An 18,121-nucleotide genomic window follows, 5' to 3' on the forward strand; every position below is an offset into this window, starting at 1 on the left:
ATAGAGTGAGCATTGAGTGTCAAATGCATGATTTGTCCTATGCTATTTTAGTTGAAACAAGGAAAGAAAAGAAAAAGCATGATTTGTATCTGTGTGTGTGACTGTGACTAAAGACACAAATGCCTCCTCAAAGATTATAGTTGGTGTCATCTTTGAATTAAAAGTTAACACATGAAGATTGACAGCATGAGGTAGGTCATAGCCAAGGCACGGATAGTTTGGAGGGTCCTCTGGGGAAGATGGCTATGGTCACCTCTAAGCTGCAGTGTCCTTTATATTGCCCTGGGCCTCACAACGGGGGTGTAGAAGGAGGAGGCACCTCCGGGAGAAAGAAGGGAGAGCATTGATCGCAAAGGCTCTTGAGCGTGGCTACACACTGGAATCACTTGGGAAACTGTGTTTTAAAAAATACAGATTCCTGGGACTCAGCCTCAGAGATTCTGATTTAATTGATCTGGGATTCCATCTGGGTATTATTAATAGGATATTTCCATGCTCCCCACTTAAGATTCTGATGCATAGCCAGCATTGTAGCTCACTGTATTACATTATTCTAAAAAACAGTACCCACTTTCCCTAGAATCATGCTCGCTCAGTCAGCCTTGGCCTGATGTCATAGCAGACACACAAGATCCGCGTGCCTGCGGGAACTCCTGGTGGCAGCTGCTGCAGGGATGCTGTTGGGCATCTGCCTGTATCCTCTTCTCAAAAAGCCATGGGCAAATGCTTCTAGGTCTCAGTTTCAGGAAGTGTGATTCTCCTGAATATTTGGTTTGTTTTGGTCTTGTTGGCATGCAGAATCTTATAAATGTCTGTTTCCCTTTTTATTTTGGCATCTAGGAAGCTTAGGAAAAACTCTATATTGCCATATGGTCTACATTTCTCTCTGCTCATATCACTCCTTGGAGTTTGTAATTTCTCATTCAGAATTTTTACTTATACTCCTTCCATTAAAAAAAACAAAACACCTTCTTATTATATTTCTGCAAGCCATCTCCAATCCTTAGTAGGATGAGGCAGAGGATTAAAATAAATAAACAACATAAAAATCCAAAAAATGCCTAAACCCCTCCCCATCACCCAGGTAAAACCCTTTCATCCTTCTATGTGCAATTCCTCCAAAGTTTGAATTTAGAAAAATTTTCTTTCTTTTTCTCTTCAAGGTTGCCCTTGACATTTATTTGAATCTGATTTCATTTGTATAAAAATGTTCTCAGTTGGAACTTGGGTGGTAGTCTCCCAAAGAGTAATTTGTTTCTGGGTCTCCACCCACAAAGGATGGCCTCAGTTCTTCATGAGGGCACTTTGCCTTTGGAATTTAAAGAATTAAAATTTAAGGAATTAGACATTCAGTTTACACTAACAGAGCCACTCAGCAGACAGTGTAATAGATGTAGTTAGAGAAGGGCTATATTTGTATTTTTTACCTCCCATAGTTTCTTCCTGGGTTTATTGTTTCAAGGATCTATTTTTAATTAAAAGGAAAGAGCAGCTGCTGTAGCAAGCAGTTCACCATGAGGCAGAAAACCAGAAAGCAGTTTTCATTTCATTTCATTTCATTTCATTTCATTTCATTTCATTTCATTTCATTTCATTTCATTTCATTTCATTTCACAAAGACAGCACTTAAGCTTTGACTTTCACTATTGTCTAGTACCAGTTATTTGTTTACCAGACATGCTTTAGATAGCTATACCCATTTGTAAGTCACTTCTTTTGTACATTATGGGCTAATGTCTGGCAAAGTGTTTTTAAGTTGCCTATTATCGTAAAAGTTAAGAACTCTGACAGAGATATTAGGAATCATAATAATATAATATTTATGAGGCAAACTACCAGGTAATAGCTAGCGATAGAAAAAGAGCTAGCAAGCACTTTCAAAATAAGTTTGCTATTAGTCAGCCATTGTTAACTCATGCAGCATTAGAAACAAGTCAGATGTCCAGTATTAATTTCCAAGCACCTGCTGTGTATCTTTGGGCAACACACTTAACCTTTCTGGATTCCAGAGCCTGAAGAAGTCATGGGCATTTTAAGATTCAACTAAGGAGGCCGGGTATAAAGCTCATTGTTTAGTATTCTGGATTAAAAAGGATAATTAGGAACAGATGCCAGATTCTTTTGCTGTTGACTTATATATGAATATGACTCAGAGGGGAGATAGCCTTCCTTGAGCAGCCCGTAGGATCCCTTGCGTTTCTTACTTGTTTTTAAAAGCATTGGCAAGTAAGAAAGGACAGGTCTACACAGAAGGGAAGCATGGATTCCATCTCCTTCCCTCTCCACTTTCCTACCTCTCAGCTACCGCCATTTATATATTTTGGGGGAGGGGGTGAAGGGGTGAGAGGGCACGCACGAGGAATGGAAAATTTGATTGCTGTGTTTCCCTCCACGCCACCACCCCTCCTGCCCCCCCCCCCCCTTTTTATCATAGAAGACTCTGGAGAAAAGAAATTCACAATAGTAAACTTTGGCCTTCAAAGTATAAAATCATACTATGAAAATTGTAGAAGTCTCTAAACTGTAGCATTGACCATGGCCTTTGTGTAAATTAGATTCCTAGCTTTCAGGGCAGGGACCCTCTCTTGCAGAATTTTGCCCATTCCTGTTTTCCTCGCTGGTAAGCAGCAATATTTTTTTCTGAGTACTGCTGCTTCCCATTGCCTGAGAGTTCTGTCAAGAGGAAAAATGATAATTGTTACACTGGAGTTATTGCATTTTTTGTGACACCAGCAAAATGACTTGCAGTATAATCAAAACTAAGAAGGGAAAGAGACCCTTTGCAATCAGAGATTCCACCCAGCTCCAAATAAAAATTTGACATTGCAATGTGATGTCTCAGTAGTTATTTGGTAGCAAAATCTCTGCGAAGTATTTCCATTGCATCCCCCCCACCCCCCACTGTGTACCAAGAAAATGTGGGCAGACTTCAACTTAAGTAAAAGAACTCCTCTGCCCAGGCTCCACAGTCTTGCCTCGCATTGCAGACTTCTGGGTTTTGTATTAAGGAGGCCACAGGACACATAGTTTCCAGTGAGGTTGCCTAGACAGACAAATGTGCAGAGACCAGCCCTCTCCTTACCCCTTCTTCCTTCTGGGTTAGTTCTGTCTTGGGGCATATGTTAGGCTGCTAGTCACTGAGACAAGATCCAGCGCCTGGACGGCCTCAGCCTCCTTCTGCCCACATAGAACCACAGAGAAATATGATGTATGTGGTGTGAAGTGTGCTCTGGAAGAACTGCAGGATGTGGGTTGGTTACTGAAGACAGGGGAAGCACACCACACCCGGAAGTAGTCAAATGATTTCTCCTGTGCAGATGTTTGCACAGGGTGCTGCCTAGACATTTCTGATAGGAAATGAGAATAGCAGCAACCGACAGACACATCCTGAAACCCGGTCTCTTTTGACTTAACTTGAACACCTTGGGGATTTTCAGGTGTGAAGAAATGTCCTTTCCAAAGCTGACAAGGACCCAGCCACCAGTGTCACTGGAGCATCTGAACCTATTTCTCAAGCACCACTGCACAGTAGTCGTGAATGTGGGCTTGAAGCCAGAGGTCATCAGTGTGAGTCCTGGAACTGGTGGCTGGGGTCCTACTGTAGGGTGTGAGAGGGAGGGAGAAAAATGGGGGTGCCCCAGAGAGGAAGGAATAGCAGTTCTGGAGGAAGTTAGGCCAGCTCTCCCACATGTTGGTGCTGTAAACTTGATCGCATTATAGAGCCTCTGTACATGTCAACCTCTAAATAGGGTTAATGGTATGTTTTCGTGTGTTCCTGAGAGGACTCAGTAAGATTCCATTGTAAAAAGGTGTGTCAAATATCTGGAACATAGCAGGCTCTCAATAAAAGGGAACTTTTAAAAATTTTAGCTCTTGCTTATCTTTTTCTCTCTCTCTTCATCTTAGACATTCTCGAAGGGTCTTTGGACTTGGTTACCCTTTTCACCATTTCCTTAGCCATTAAGGTTTTCTAAACTCAACATAAGGAACCCCTTCCAGCTATAGCTTGGAATCTGGACTTCTGCATCTCCTGGGAATGAAACTATTTTATTGTGTTTATTGCTATGCTCATGATTATTATTAATTTGCTATCAAAAGGACAGGTATCTTTAATGAGTTAGTCTCTGCATCTCATCTCCGCATTTCCAAAGCAAAGCCCTGAAATGCACAACTCAACTTGCTGGTGAAGCAGGCTTTTGAGTTTAGTTTGTGTACCTCCTGCAAAAAATGTTCCCCATGACCTGCCTCCCTAATAATTTTTGAGGGTTGAACTTATGCTCAGATAGTTACATCTGGTTCTGTATTTAACAAATGGGTCAGAAGGGAAAGGAGGAGTGGAAAAAAAACCATCCAGCCCGCCCCACCCCCCTCATTTTTTTTTCTCAGTGTGAAGTCATTTGCTTTTCTTTCTAGCCCTTACCAAGTCTTCAGAAGTTGAGCCAGGCAGATGGTGAGGTTACAGCTTGGGCAAAATGTGTTCTAATGTTATCAGCTTTAAAGGAGCACATGGAGCAAAGAAGAAAGATGGTTTGTGGTATTTTTGTTTATTAAATTTGATGGTTGGATTATGACATTTATATTTATTAAATGTACAGAATCTCATCCATCACTGTTGACAGTCAGAACATGTCCTCTGCGGTTGGCATCGCTGTCTCTTCCTGCAAAGAGATTTAACATTCATTCTTATTTGGGAGACTAAGAAGAGGTGGAGAAAAAAGGAGATCCGCCCTTCAGTGCCACCATCCTGGGGAAATGGGAGCAGAGATAAGTGTTATTGTGTTTGATTCTGCCATGTTAAGAAGCCTGTTCCTTATTTGGGGTGTGAGTCGGTTAGATGGTGCGATCTGTGGAGGGAGTCAGTGGCATAAAAGCAGCACAACCAATGAACCTAGTGCAGGACAAATATATAGAAAGAGGGCTCTCAGCTTTGCCCCATTAAAATCCTGGCGTTGACTGTGGTTGAAGTAGTGTCGTGATGGCTTTGTCTAGTGGCCAGAGCACTTCAGCAGCCAGACGTCTTCAGTCGCTCTGGATTTTATTACCTACCAGATGTGGGCCTCTTGGATATTTTATTAGAGCACCAGGTGAGCTGATGAAAGGACAGCACTCGCACTGCTTTCCAAATGACTCCTGGTTCACTCGAACTTTGTTTACATGTAAGAGGAGACAAGAGTTGGCAAGGCTTAGAAACCAGAAGGCATTATCACCCACAAAGTTTCTCAGTAGGTCTCAAGGTGAAAGAGATGGTCTGCTTGCTTCAAGTTTACAGATCTTTTCCAGAGTGTAACTTAAGGATATTATTACAGCCAATGTGCAAATGAATGAGACACATGGGTTCAATCTCTCCAGCCACATATGATTCCAAAATAAAAGGTTCATTTAGATTTGAGTAAACCCAGTACATTTGGAAACCAGTTAACCTACCATATTGCCTGCACAGCCTGGAAACCTTTGAATTATAAATATTTAAGATACTACCTGGAGAAAAGATTAAGTCCTTTTCCTTCCCCCCATCCCATCTCCCTGGCCTCCCTTTTTGGGCTAGTGTTGGGTCCTAACTCTGATCATTAGTGTCCTAGTTGACATTTTCTAAAGCAGCAGCCTACATACAGCTGCTATGTCTAGGAAAGATTTCAAGCCGCATCAAGCATTTACATAGGTATCATTCAGATTTTGACTGCCAGGTATTTCCCTCTCTTAGGCTGACATAGGACCTGGGAAATAGTTTATGAAGGTACCGTATCTAATCTTAGTCTTTGTAAATCAGACAATAACTGGTCATAAGTACCATGTCATTAATTGAGCATTGTTTAGGTACAGCTCGAGTCTATGTGTTACGAGGGCTATTAAACAAAGGTAAATGGCAGTTTATCTCTAGAGAGTTTAAACAAAACATACCAAAAGCCAGACCTCTATGAAGAGGCACAATTTCCTGCTAGATTGTGTGTGTGTGTGTGTGTGTGTGTGCCCGCACGCGCGCATCTGATTACATAAATGGACAGTAAACATTTCCAGAGGTGGGAGAGAGTGCAGGTCTGGGGTGTTAACAGGCAAAGGTCATGAGTGCATGCCCCATATGCACCAGTTGGCTCTGCTCCATTTCACAGCCCCTCGGAAACCACAATCCGCCCTGACTATTACGCAGTTCACATGAGTGAAACCAGGGCTCATTTATGGAAGTGGTAGTGGTGGTGGGGGAACTCTAAGTCTTCTCTGTTTCTTTCTTAAATAAAAGTGATACTATGCAACATGTTATAATTTTAATTTTACATATGATATATGTAATGCTCATCTGCTATTTGAATGAATGGAATGAATATTTGTGAGCACATACTATCTGCAAGGGTACACACACATATATCCGTCTATCTATTCACCTATCTATACAAGCTTTTTTTGCATGTGACTCTCACAACTCTCTGAAGTAGGGATTTAGCATCTCCATTTAACTCCTAAAAAAATCTAAAGATTAGAGTCTAGTATGTAGTAGGTGCTCAATAAATATGTATTGCATGAATAAAAGAATGGAACTCAGATTAAAGATCTTGCTTTTCCTCATGGTTGTAAAGCAAATAAGAGGGATTGGTAAATTCCAACTCAGCTGATGTGGCTCCAAAGCTTGCTCTTTTCCTGACAATGCACGTGCGAGACAGCACAATTAGGTCACTGCACTGCCCAGTGCTTAGGGGGATAAGGCTCAGGAAAGGGAAGCACATCTGAGAAGACGTCTCTTTCCCTCCACCTGAAAGTTGTGTTGCAGACACAGTCAGAGCTATGAATCTCCTAGCAGTTCCTTCTTTAAATGAAACCCTGGCTGTAGAACAGAGATCAGGAGAGTGTTGGGCTTGGAGCTGCTCATCTCCCTGGAAAGACGTGCACTTAATGCAAGGTGAGAGGACAGGGAGTGTGAGGGCATGGCAGAGGAAGTAAGCATGTGGACCCAGGAATAATCCTAAAATCTTCGATGTGTGTTGGCCTCTAGTCACCAGTCCCCTGAAAAACAGATTTTAGGGTTCTGTAGGTTGAAACACACCAATTCCACACTCAGGAGGGAACTGCTATTTTATTGCCCCAATTAACTGCTTTATTTGTTTATAAATTCTTCCCCTTTCTGTTTTATGATGCAGTTGTGGTGTGTTTAATGGAACTGCAAGATTAAGACTGGCAAGATGAGTGCATGTTATGTTTCCAAAACCAATAAATGGTTTGAATCCAGAATGTTTGTGGCCCTTTTCAAAAATATTTGGTTTCTCTAAAAAGCAACAGCTGTTGGGAAATGGATGGAACTTTTTACTGTAGTGTGTATAGCATTTTATTTAAAGCTTTTGTTTCTTTGGAAAATTTGCTTGCCTGATAACAGATGAAACAACAGAACTTAGTAAAATATAAAAACTCATGATATTAAAAATCAGCAAGTTAGATGTTAAATTTAAAAGTCACACAAGAAAACCAAGAATCTCTTTCTAAAAATATTTCTGATTGACTGGAATTTTTTTGCTTCTGTGAGAATAGGTATCAATATTAAAAAATCACTTTCCACTAATATTTCTATTGTATTTTGCAGTTTACAAAGTACACATACATTTAAAATTTGGATTTCACTATAATTCTGAGCAGCTTAGGGACAATGATTTTCTTTGTTATAAATGATGCAAGTTAAGGCCTGGAAGGATGAAGAGAATTGCCTGGAGTTACAAGGCTCACCAGCAGTGGAGCCAGGATTAGTGTAGAATTTTACAATGACTAGCTCAGGGCTTTCTGTCATACCAAATTGTCTAATTATCAAATGATGCCATTATCAAACGGATGACAGTTAGGCAATGTGATCTGGCCAAGATATTATTGCTCCTGCAGGATGCTGTTGCCATAGCTACAAACCCATCACTCACCCCCCCAGTGGTGGAAGCATCAAATAGTGGCGTGTGGTCATATGATGAAGTCCTGGCTATGGGTATAGTGGTGTGTGTGTGTGTGTGTGTGTGTGTGTAGAAGGGTGGGGGAATCAGAGAAGCCTTCTATGCCTAAGCTGCCCACAGGATGCAGGGCACTGCATTTCACCAATACTACACCTAGAAAGTGCCTTACCCCACAGGACAGAAGGATGGATGCTGGATAGAGCAAAACAGGCTGGTAGTGCATCTCATCTGCCCAATGGGGGCAAGTATAGACCACAAAGAGCCTGGCAGACCAAAGTGATGACAGAGGTTTCTTCCTCCCTCCTTCCTTCCATCCTTTCTTTTATTTCCCAGAAAATATCAACCAACACGATTGGGAAGGAAAACTACAGGAAGTAGTTTTCCAAATTTAGCCAACCTAAGGGTCACCAGGAGCTTAATGAACATGTAGACCTTGAGGCCCCAGCCTTGAGATTCTGATTTCGTAAATGTTTTAACACTTGTCAAAAGCAGGGGTGATCCCCTAAACTAAAACAGCTTGAATGATACCAAAATAATATTTAATAATATTTTATTTTAAATAAAGGAGTAGTAAAGGAACTATTTGGCCAAAGCCTCTTGATATCCTAGAATGTCCATCCTATTGCTTTTTAAGAACAAACACCACAGGATTATGCTGTGTCCTAAAGGCGGTCTCCCCTGATTTTGGCAAACTGCTAATCGTAAGTCTGGAGTGGGGCTCAGCAATTGGAGTTTTTAACAAGCCTTTAGGTGGTCTACAGACTTCACTTTGAGAACCCTGGCATAACGAGGTTTAAGCAGGCAACTCTGCTTAGTTGATAGCCAGAGAATGTATAATGCAGCTCAGCTCTGGACGCTGCCTCTGGGCTGTAGTAAATGGGCTGAATGTCACCCCTGAATTGCAGGCTTTGCCTCCACTTGTTTCTTCTGAGTCTCTGGAGGCTGGCAAGCCCAGGCATCTGCACCATTGGCTGGTTTGGCCCAGCCTTGGCGCCCAGTGGAGTCAGTGTTCACCCATGTGCAGGGAGGTGGATAGAGTCAATGAGCTCCAGCGGAAGAAGGACTGGACTGAAAGTGAGGAAGTCTAGTGCTTTGCACTTTACATGTGAACCCTGGCACTTCTTCGCCACATCAGCGGTTGATGAGGAAAAAAGGGAAAACAGGAAACCTGTGCTCTCGCCCTCCACTGCTGACTCACTAGATTCATGCTACGTCTCCTAACATTGCTTCTCTGAAAACTTTTCTGGGAGTTCTGGCACGAATGGGAAAGCAGTGGGCCAGGGGCGCCTCCGCTGTGCTTTACTGCCAGCTTGGAAGACTCACTTAACCTCTCCGGGTTTCAGTTTCCTCATCCAGAAAAAGAAGTCGTTGAAATAGTAATCACTACACCCCTTCTATGTCTAACACTCTGGATTCCATTAATATATTCAGGGTGCTTTCTAAAGAACTTGCTAACTTTTCCATGAAAGACAAAATAAAAGGCCACTATTTAGAGCAAGTGCAATTTGCATTAGACATAAGGAGAATTCTCCTAACAGTAAGTACACGGATGGGTTTGGTCTCTGTATTAGTTTGAACAGGCTGCCATAACTAAGTACCTCAGACCAGATGATGTAAAAAATAATTTTTGTTTCTTTCTTATAATTTTGGAGGCTAGAAGTCTGAAATCAAAATGTTTGTGGGGTTGGTTTCTTCTGATGCCTCTCTCCTTGGCTTGTAAGTAACTATCTTCTTAACTATATCTTCACATGGTCTTCTGTGTGTCTGTGTCCTAATCTCCTTTTCTTATAAAAACACTAGTCATATAAGACAAGGCCCACCCTCATAACCTCATTTTAATTGCCTTTTTAAAGACTCTATCCCCAAATACAGTCACATTGTAGATATTGGGGTTAGGACTTCAGCATATGAATTTTGGTGGACACAATTCAGCCCATCACAGTCTCCAAGCAGGGAACCTTTAGCAGTATGGAAAATGTGTTATATCTCAGCTGACTTGGGCAAAGCCTCAGATTAGATGCTCAAAGAGGAGGTTTAGAGGAATTCCAGAAGACCTTGTTAATTCTATGGATTCATGATATTTTATAAAGCTCCTTATAGCCAACACCTCATTACCAAGAATGTGAATAAAGAAGGGGCACAACAACAACAAAAACAAGGCAGGGAAATAAAATAAAACAGCCAATGATTGGTACTTCAGGAAAAGCAAAGATGGAAAAGAGCTTTGAAGCATTTACATTTGGGGCAGTTTCATTACATCATAAGGGCAGAGGTACTGTATCACACAGCCATTATTGTTTGATCTGCTCTTGTAGGTTAAGCTTTAGAGAGACTATAAGAGTCTATTTAATATAAATTCCACTTTTGGCGAACACAAAAGCAGGATTCTGCTGAGGACAAAGGAAAAATTCATGATGCAATTCCATGTATCCTCACGGGTGCCTTTTCATGGCTAAGAAGGGGGAAGAAGAATTCCTTTCCAATATCACTGTGAAAGAACACATACAGATTACTCTTCCTGATTGTTTGGACAGTAAAAGCAAGTAATGAGTCTCACATTACATATCTCTGGTTTTTATTGCTCCAATAACCTATCTGTCTCCTCTGGTATATTTTCAGCAGCAGAGCGTACTGCTGGCAAGAGATGAGTGCTTCGGCTCTCGTGCTCAGGCCGACGTCCAGGCCATTCCTCCCTCTGGCTTCTCATGGCCAGTTCACTGATGAGCACACCTTTGTTTTCCCACTGGGAGGAGATGCGCATGGTTTTCACAGTGACTTGTCATTGGACTCTCAAAGTCAACCACCCTCATCTGCAGGAAATTATACGTCCTCTCTGAGGAATCCTCTCTCCCCTCAGTGAAAAGAAAAGGCATTTCTTTAATAACTAAAATAGCCTACTGTGTCCAGCTTTAAACACACACTCACACACACACACACACACACACACACACACACACAACCAGTTTGAATAGTTATCTCAGACATTAGCTTATTTGTATGTCATTTGCTTTTCTGAAAACTATTTCTTAACCACACCTTCAGTTCACTCAGTGAGAAGGCATGGGTTCTATACTAATTTTCTATCACCACTGCAACAAATTTCCACAAACGTAGCAGCTTAAACAATACAATTTTATTATCTTACAATTTTGTTGATCAGATGTCCAACCCAGGCTAAAATCAAGGAATCGGCAGGGTTAGGGGAGAATCCTTGCCTATTTCAACTTCCAGAGGCTGCCCGCATTTCTTGGCTCATACTCCGTTTCCCCGAAAATAAGACCTAGCTGGCCAATCAGCTCTAATGCGTCTTTTGGAGCAAAAATCAGTATAAGGCCCGGTCTTATTTTACTATAATATAAGACCTGGTCTTCAATATAATAATATAATATAATATAATATAATATAATATAATATAATATAATATAATATAATAATATAAAATATACCAGGTCTTATATTGATTTTTGCTCCAAAAGACGCATTAGAACTGATTGTCCGGCTAGGTCTTATTTTCGGGGAAACACAGTACCATCCCTTTTCTCCCTCTTCAAAAACAGAAAAGTTGTATCTCTCTGACTCTTCCTCTGTAGTCACATCTACCTCTTTCTCTTTCATTTCCTCTTTTGCGTTTAAGGAGATTGGGCCTACCTGGATAATCCAGAATACTCTATCCATCTCAAGTCCCTTTTGCCATGTAAGGTTACATATTCACAGGTTTTGGGGATTAGGATGTGAACATCATTGGAGGGTCATTATTCTGCCGATCACAAGCTCTGACCAATATAACTATGCATTTTGGTCTCTTCATTTGCACCATCATGGAAAGAGATGCAATTCTAAGGTAGATTGTTTTTCTGAAACAGCCAGCCCAGTTCTCCTTTTCCGTCTGCTCAGGGTGCAGTGATGTTTCTTTCAAATCCTGTAGGAAGGGACTGAGGGGCCTACACTTAAAGCCCCACCAGGTGGGGTGCGATGTCTGTCAGGAGATCTTTTCCTGCTCACCCAACCATGCAAACCAATGGAAATCTTAATGTCACTTTAGTTAGTCATGACCTCTGATGTCAACCAAATATATATATATATATATATATATATATATATATGTAGGAATATATATATATGTAGGAATATATATATATATATATATATATATATATATATATATATATATATGAATATATATGTATGTATATACATATATACACCTATTTATTTAGGCAAAACCTTACCTAGCACTTTTTCTCATCTGTGGATACCCAACAACTGGAGGGAAAGGACTCTCACTTGTTTCTGTTGCACTCCCAGTGCCTAGTGCAAGGCTTGGCATATGAGAAGTTTAATAAACATTTGTTGAATTAATGAAAACTCTACATAAAAGTTCCTATGTATGGCTTTTCAAGCTCAGACTCTGAGGTAAGTGGGTGACCTGGCAGACATACTAGAGATAGAGTAGGAACCTGGAGATAATTTATTTTCCCAGAGTTTTAATATTGGATAAATTAAATTGGGAACATACAGAGATTTGTTTTTGTTTTGTTTTTTTTCTTTTTTGTAAAACAAATCAGACAGATAAATTATATATAGTCAATAATTGAATTTCCAACACAATATTAAAACTTACCAATTGTGAAAAAACAATGCAATGTAATAATATTCCAGAAAGCACTCTGATCTAGGAATTAGAATACTTGAGTAATGCTTAAGGAATAGCTGTATGATGTGGGGCAAGTTATTTGCTATCTCTGAGATCCTGTCCTTATCTCTAAATGATCCTATTTGACACTTAATATTGGGAATGGCCAAGGGTCTTCTCGATGCTGAAATGCTGTCATTTCTGTGGTCTCTTTATTCTAGTGTGATGTAACTCAGTTTTTCCCAAAGTGTGGAATATGGAATGTGGGTCACTGGCAGGATGTAATATGATTTTAGAGGTACATGAATTCTTTTAATTTTAACAATTTATTGAATTCATTGAATGTGCTGAACACCGTAAGATACAATCAGGAAATAGCATTGTTTTTATTCCCTACTACCTTCCCACTTGCCTTCCCACTGTCAGATCCCTGGCCTGCTGCTGGATGACATTCTAGACCAGTATCACGCTCATATTTTAAAACTTCCAGTCAGATGCAAATCCAAATTTCAACTTTTCATCCAATTCAGAGTTTTTACCCTCCACCATCTGATCCTTGATTCTGAAGACCAATAGTAAGAAAGGGAGTGATATTTTATTTTGCTCTCTTTGATTCACAAGTCCCAATTCACAGTGTTGCCTCTGGCTCTCCTACGTCAAGGCCAGGAGGAGGAGGATTAGAAAAAAAACAGAAAGACTGGTTTGTCTAGAGCTGTTGTAAGCTTGTGGTCAGCGCCTTCCTTGTCACAGAGGCCCAAGCTGGCTCTCTCGGAGGTGTTTCTATGGGTCCTTTGGAGATGCTTCCACCACCTTGCTGCAGACCACACCTCAATGAACTAATGGACTCTCTCTCTCTGACTTCATATGACAACCCTTTGGCCCCTATCTTTTGGCAGTTTATCCCAATCAATCTTTTTCTGCTGGGATTCCCTCGCCTCAGCAGGCGGATCTGGCACCTCGTCCTTTCAACATGGCTCTAACCCCACTGCTTTCTGGGGCATCATCCACGTGGCTCACAGGAGTGGCATAACCTTGCTCTATCATTTATAGACATGCAGCTTGTTCTGCATGGCCCTCTCTCCTTGTGTGGCTGCCCAGGGCAGCACCAGCTAACCTCTTGCCCTCTGATTTCTTTATTCCTCCAAACTCTAGGGAGCACAATTTGGGGTTCTCGCAAGACTTCACTAATGCTTCGGAGCTGCCCAAGACCTGCATCCAGCTGGAGAGTAAGAGGCCAGCATCCACGTCTGACAGTATCGTCGGCTCTATGAATGGTTTTCTGGAGACCCCCTTTACTTTACCCAAAGTGGTGGGGAAGAACCTAGAGGAAATAAAAGAAGACACCACAGTACCCTCTACTTTAATGAGGTATTCTCCTCCTGATGAATCTTCAGCCTTTTCTTGATGGTCTTGAAGGACAATGTTAGTCGCCTATTAGCACCTTGCTTTAGATTATCTGGGATACTTCTTACCGCTTTTTTAAAGCTTTGCAACTTTAGCTAAAATTATGAGATGGTAGAAAAAGCCCCCTTTCACGTCTTGTTACATATGTATTTTACTGTGTATCAAAAATGGATATAATTTATTAACTCTGATTTCATAGCCATTATTGTTTAGGCTTAGAATAGATACAAAAAGGAGGAAGTTTAAAGAAAAATAAAATGAATGATAGCAGAAGAGACTCACTTATGATGATTATGGCAACAACCATCATGGTGATATTCTTAGGCTGTCATGTAATGTGGGAGAATATAAGGCTGAGGCAGCACATTCTTCCTCTTTCCAGCCCAACTGTGACAAAAACAATGCCTATTCAGAACTGAAGACCGAACTTTTACTCCATTGTAGCTCACCTACAATGGGACATTTCCTACATCAGCTTCACAGTCAATCCCTCCAAGGTTCTTATTAAAAGTGAGAAGATGTTAATTCCTAAGTTATAAGAGAGTAATCTGCTTATCCTATCAGGGTGAGAAATTATCGCAAAACATAAATAAGGTTTAAATAAGGTGGTCACATACTGAATTATGAAGACCTTTATAAATAATTGACCTATAATTAAAAAAGAGATGGATAAAGATAGTCTGTATTTAAGGTGCTTAAAAGTACTTTAAGGTACTTAAGGTAGTGTAAAACAACACATTGAAATCATCAAGGGGAGATTTAAAAACATGAATTTCCATGAAAAAAGGTGTTGAAATGAAAGAGCACTGAATTTAGAATTAAAAAACCCCAACTCTGCCACTTACCTCTAGACGGTATGATCTTGGACAAGTCCCTTGGCTTCCCTGAGCCCATCTTTGTAGAATCTTCCCTCAGAACCATACTGAAAATGTGCAAGGATCGAGTAAAGCAATGCATGTGAAACAGAACAATCTGAAGAGCCCAACACAGTGTTTCATCAGCCAATAGATGCTAGCTATTGGTTTGAAAATTCTTTATTGAGATGTAATACACATACACGATGTGATCATAAAAATACAGTGAACGTTTAAATTAAAAAAAAATTTATTACAGCAAAAGACACATTGCCATTAATCCCTTTCAAAATGCTCCCCCTCACTTTGAATACACTTATCCCATCGTTCTTGCCACTTTCTGACATAGTCTGGAAGTCCTCTTTTGTGTCTTTATTTGCGCTGTCGTGGCTGCCTCCATATCCTGAATTGATTGAAAACATTTACCTTTCATGGTCATTTTGACTTTGGGGAAGAGCCAGAAGTTGCACGGTACCAGATCTGGTGAATAAAATGGATGAGGAGACACTGTAATGTTTTTGTTTGACAGAAATCGGCGCATACCAGAAGTGATGTTGTCATGACGGAGAATGAAGACACTCACGAAAGAGGACTTCCAGAACTGCTCCAGAAAGTGGCAAGAATGATGGGATAAGTGTGTTTGAAGCGAGGGTGAGTACTTTGAGGGGGATTAATAGCAATGTGTCTTACTGTAATAAATTTTTAAAATTTAGACATTCACCGTACTGTTTGATCACACGTATGTTTAATTTGAAAGAAACGGCCAAACTGTTTTCCAAAGTGGCTGTACCATTTTGCATTTCCACTAGTTATGTATGAAATTTTCAGTTGTTGCACAACCTCAGCAACATTCAGTATTGTCAGTCTTTGTAACTTTAGTTAATCTAGGAGGTGTAAAGTGATATTTCATTGTTTTAATTTGCATTTCCCTAATGATGAATGATGCTCGGCACGCTTTCATGTGACTATTTGTCATTTGTACACCTTCTTTGGTGACGAATCTGTTGAAATCTGTTGCCAGTTTTTAAAATGGGGTTGTTTGTTTCTTGTTATTGTGGTGTAAGAGTTCTTTTATATGTTCGAGATAACTGCCTCTTATGAATATGTGATTGCAAATAATTTCTCCTGCTCTATGGTTTGCGTCTTCATTTTCTTAACAGTGTCTTTTGAAGTGTAAACATTTTTGTATGGTTATCCCATAGAAACAGGATGGATTCCTCCTCACCAAATGTGATGTAGGTGTTGAGACTCTTGATGCCACCAAGAAGGTCTGAAGAGGTTATTACCCAATAATGAGACTTTGGGGAGAGCAGGGCAGGCTCCTAAGCAGGTCCCAAAATGGCTTCAGCGAACAGGGAAAAGAGACTGGTTTTGTTTTTATTGTCATTGGGGAATGGGACTGGAATAAGCGTTCCTGTGCATGAGAGCCAGGATTTGCACGTTTTGAACTTCCTGCAGGTGACAAAGGTGGAGCACCTGGGCTTTCTTATCAGCTAGCTCAGAGGTGAGGGGGCGGGGGAGTGATGAGAGCTGTCAACAGTCCAATTCAAACATGGAAATGGAGCCAGACTCTTTATTATAGTTTAAATTTTTAGAAATTTAAATTTTTAGAAAGACCAATTTATCATAGCTTATCGTTCGTGGTTTATTATTGTGTTCTACTTAAGAAATATTTTCTTCAACCCAATAAATAGATTTCCCCTGTGTTTTCTTCCATAAGTTTTGTAGTTTTAGATATTACATTGAAGTGTTTGATTCATTTTGAGTTAATTTTTGTAAATGGTGTGAGGTAAGGATCTAGGAATTTTTTTTTCCCTCTCATATGACCATTTCTTCTAGGACTGTTTATTAAAAATATCTAGCCCTTCTACTGAATTACCTTGGCTCCTTTGCTGAAAATCAGTTGGCTATCAATCTGAGGGTCTATTTCTGGACTCTGTGTTCTATTTTATTGCTCTATATGTCTGTATTTGCTCCAATACCATGCCATATTTAGTACTATAGTTTTATAATAAGTCTTGAAATTGGATAGCATAATTACTCCAAATTTGTTCTTGTTTTCAGAATAATTTAACTTTCTAGATCTTCATTTGCATTTGTATATAAGTTTTAAAATCAGTTTGTCAGTTTCTACCCAAAACCCTGATGGGCTTTGATTGAAATTGCATTGAGTCAATGGATCAATTTGGGGAGAATTGACATCTTATCAATATTGTGTCTTCTGATAAATGAATACAGTTAATCTCCATTTATTTAGGACCATTTTTAATTTATCTCAGAAATGTTTTGTAATTTTCAGTATATAGGTTTTACACACATTGTATTATATTTTTCCCTAAGAGTTTTGTATCTTTGATGCTTTTGTAAATTTTATATATAAACTTCAATTTTAGTTTCCAATTGTGGAACTTTTGTTTCTAGCTAAGATGGAGTTACAGGAACTGGATCTAGCCTCTCAACTGAAACAACTAAAAAGCTGAACAATATGTATAAAACAATGGCTTTCAAATCATAGGACAGGCAATGAAAGAGTGATATCTGAGTGATGGGAAAAAAACAAGATGCGCCCTGTGACTGCCCAGCTTATGCTTGAGAGTGATTCCAGGCCACAGCGAAGGAGGCAGCAATTGAGGGGGAGCCCAGTATTCTCCCTGAGTTGAGGAAAGAGAGGTGGGAGTTCAGAGAGAGCGAGATTGCTAGAGTCTGCAGATCAGAGTACTGGAGAGAATAGAACTGCACTGAGAGAGAATTCCAGATCTCTGCACAGAGTCCCTATAAGTCTTCAGCTGAGTACTGATCAGTGCATGCTGGAGAGGAAACTACCAGAGGCCAGGGAAAGGATCACTCAGAAAGTTTAGAGAATACCTAGGGCTCATGCAGAGTGGAAAATGGTTTTTGTTCCTACCACTCAGTAGAGAAGCCTTTGAAATTTATGAGCCCTAGGCTAAATGCTGTTTTGGTCCTACGGAACAAAACGTAAGAGCAAGACCCAAATGGATCAAAATGTATCCAAGTAATGTAAGTGCATCCCAGGATTAAATTCAAGACTATTTGGTAATAGAAAAATATCCTGGATTTAAGAAGATAAACTTCACACTGTCTGGCATCCAAAAAAAAAAAAAAGACCAGCTATACAAAGAAGCAGGAAAATGTGATCTATAATTAGGGGAAAATTCATTCAGTTGAAACTGACCCAGAAATGACCCAGATGATAGAATTAGTGGACAAGGACATTAAAAGAGTTCCAATTACTGTGTTCCATATGTTCAAGAAGCTAGAAGAAAGATGAAAAATGTTAAATGTGACAGAAACTA

The 18,121-nt window shown here is 40.1% G+C and overlaps 2 long non-coding RNA genes across 2 annotated transcripts in view; both read left to right on the top strand.

Annotated features, from left to right (window-relative positions):
* Positions 1-18,121, top strand: part of LOC109451261 (uncharacterized) — a 520,178-nt gene that overhangs the window by 123,205 nt on the left and 378,852 nt on the right. Inside the window, exon 6 of the long non-coding RNA XR_012498202.1 lies at positions 13,702-13,971. This is a non-coding gene — a long non-coding RNA (uncharacterized LOC109451261). The remainder of the gene's footprint in view (positions 1-13,701; positions 13,972-18,121) is intronic.
* Positions 15,361-18,121, top strand: part of LOC141572747 (uncharacterized) — a 50,678-nt gene continuing 47,917 nt past the window's right edge. Inside the window, exon 1 of the long non-coding RNA XR_012498204.1 lies at positions 15,361-15,458. This is a non-coding gene — a long non-coding RNA (uncharacterized LOC141572747). The remainder of the gene's footprint in view (positions 15,459-18,121) is intronic.

The sequence above is a fragment of the Rhinolophus sinicus genome, linkage group LG01 (assembly GCF_036562045.2).
Source record: "Rhinolophus sinicus isolate RSC01 linkage group LG01, ASM3656204v1, whole genome shotgun sequence".
NCBI classification, from domain to species: Eukaryota; Metazoa; Chordata; class Mammalia; order Chiroptera; family Rhinolophidae; genus Rhinolophus; species Rhinolophus sinicus.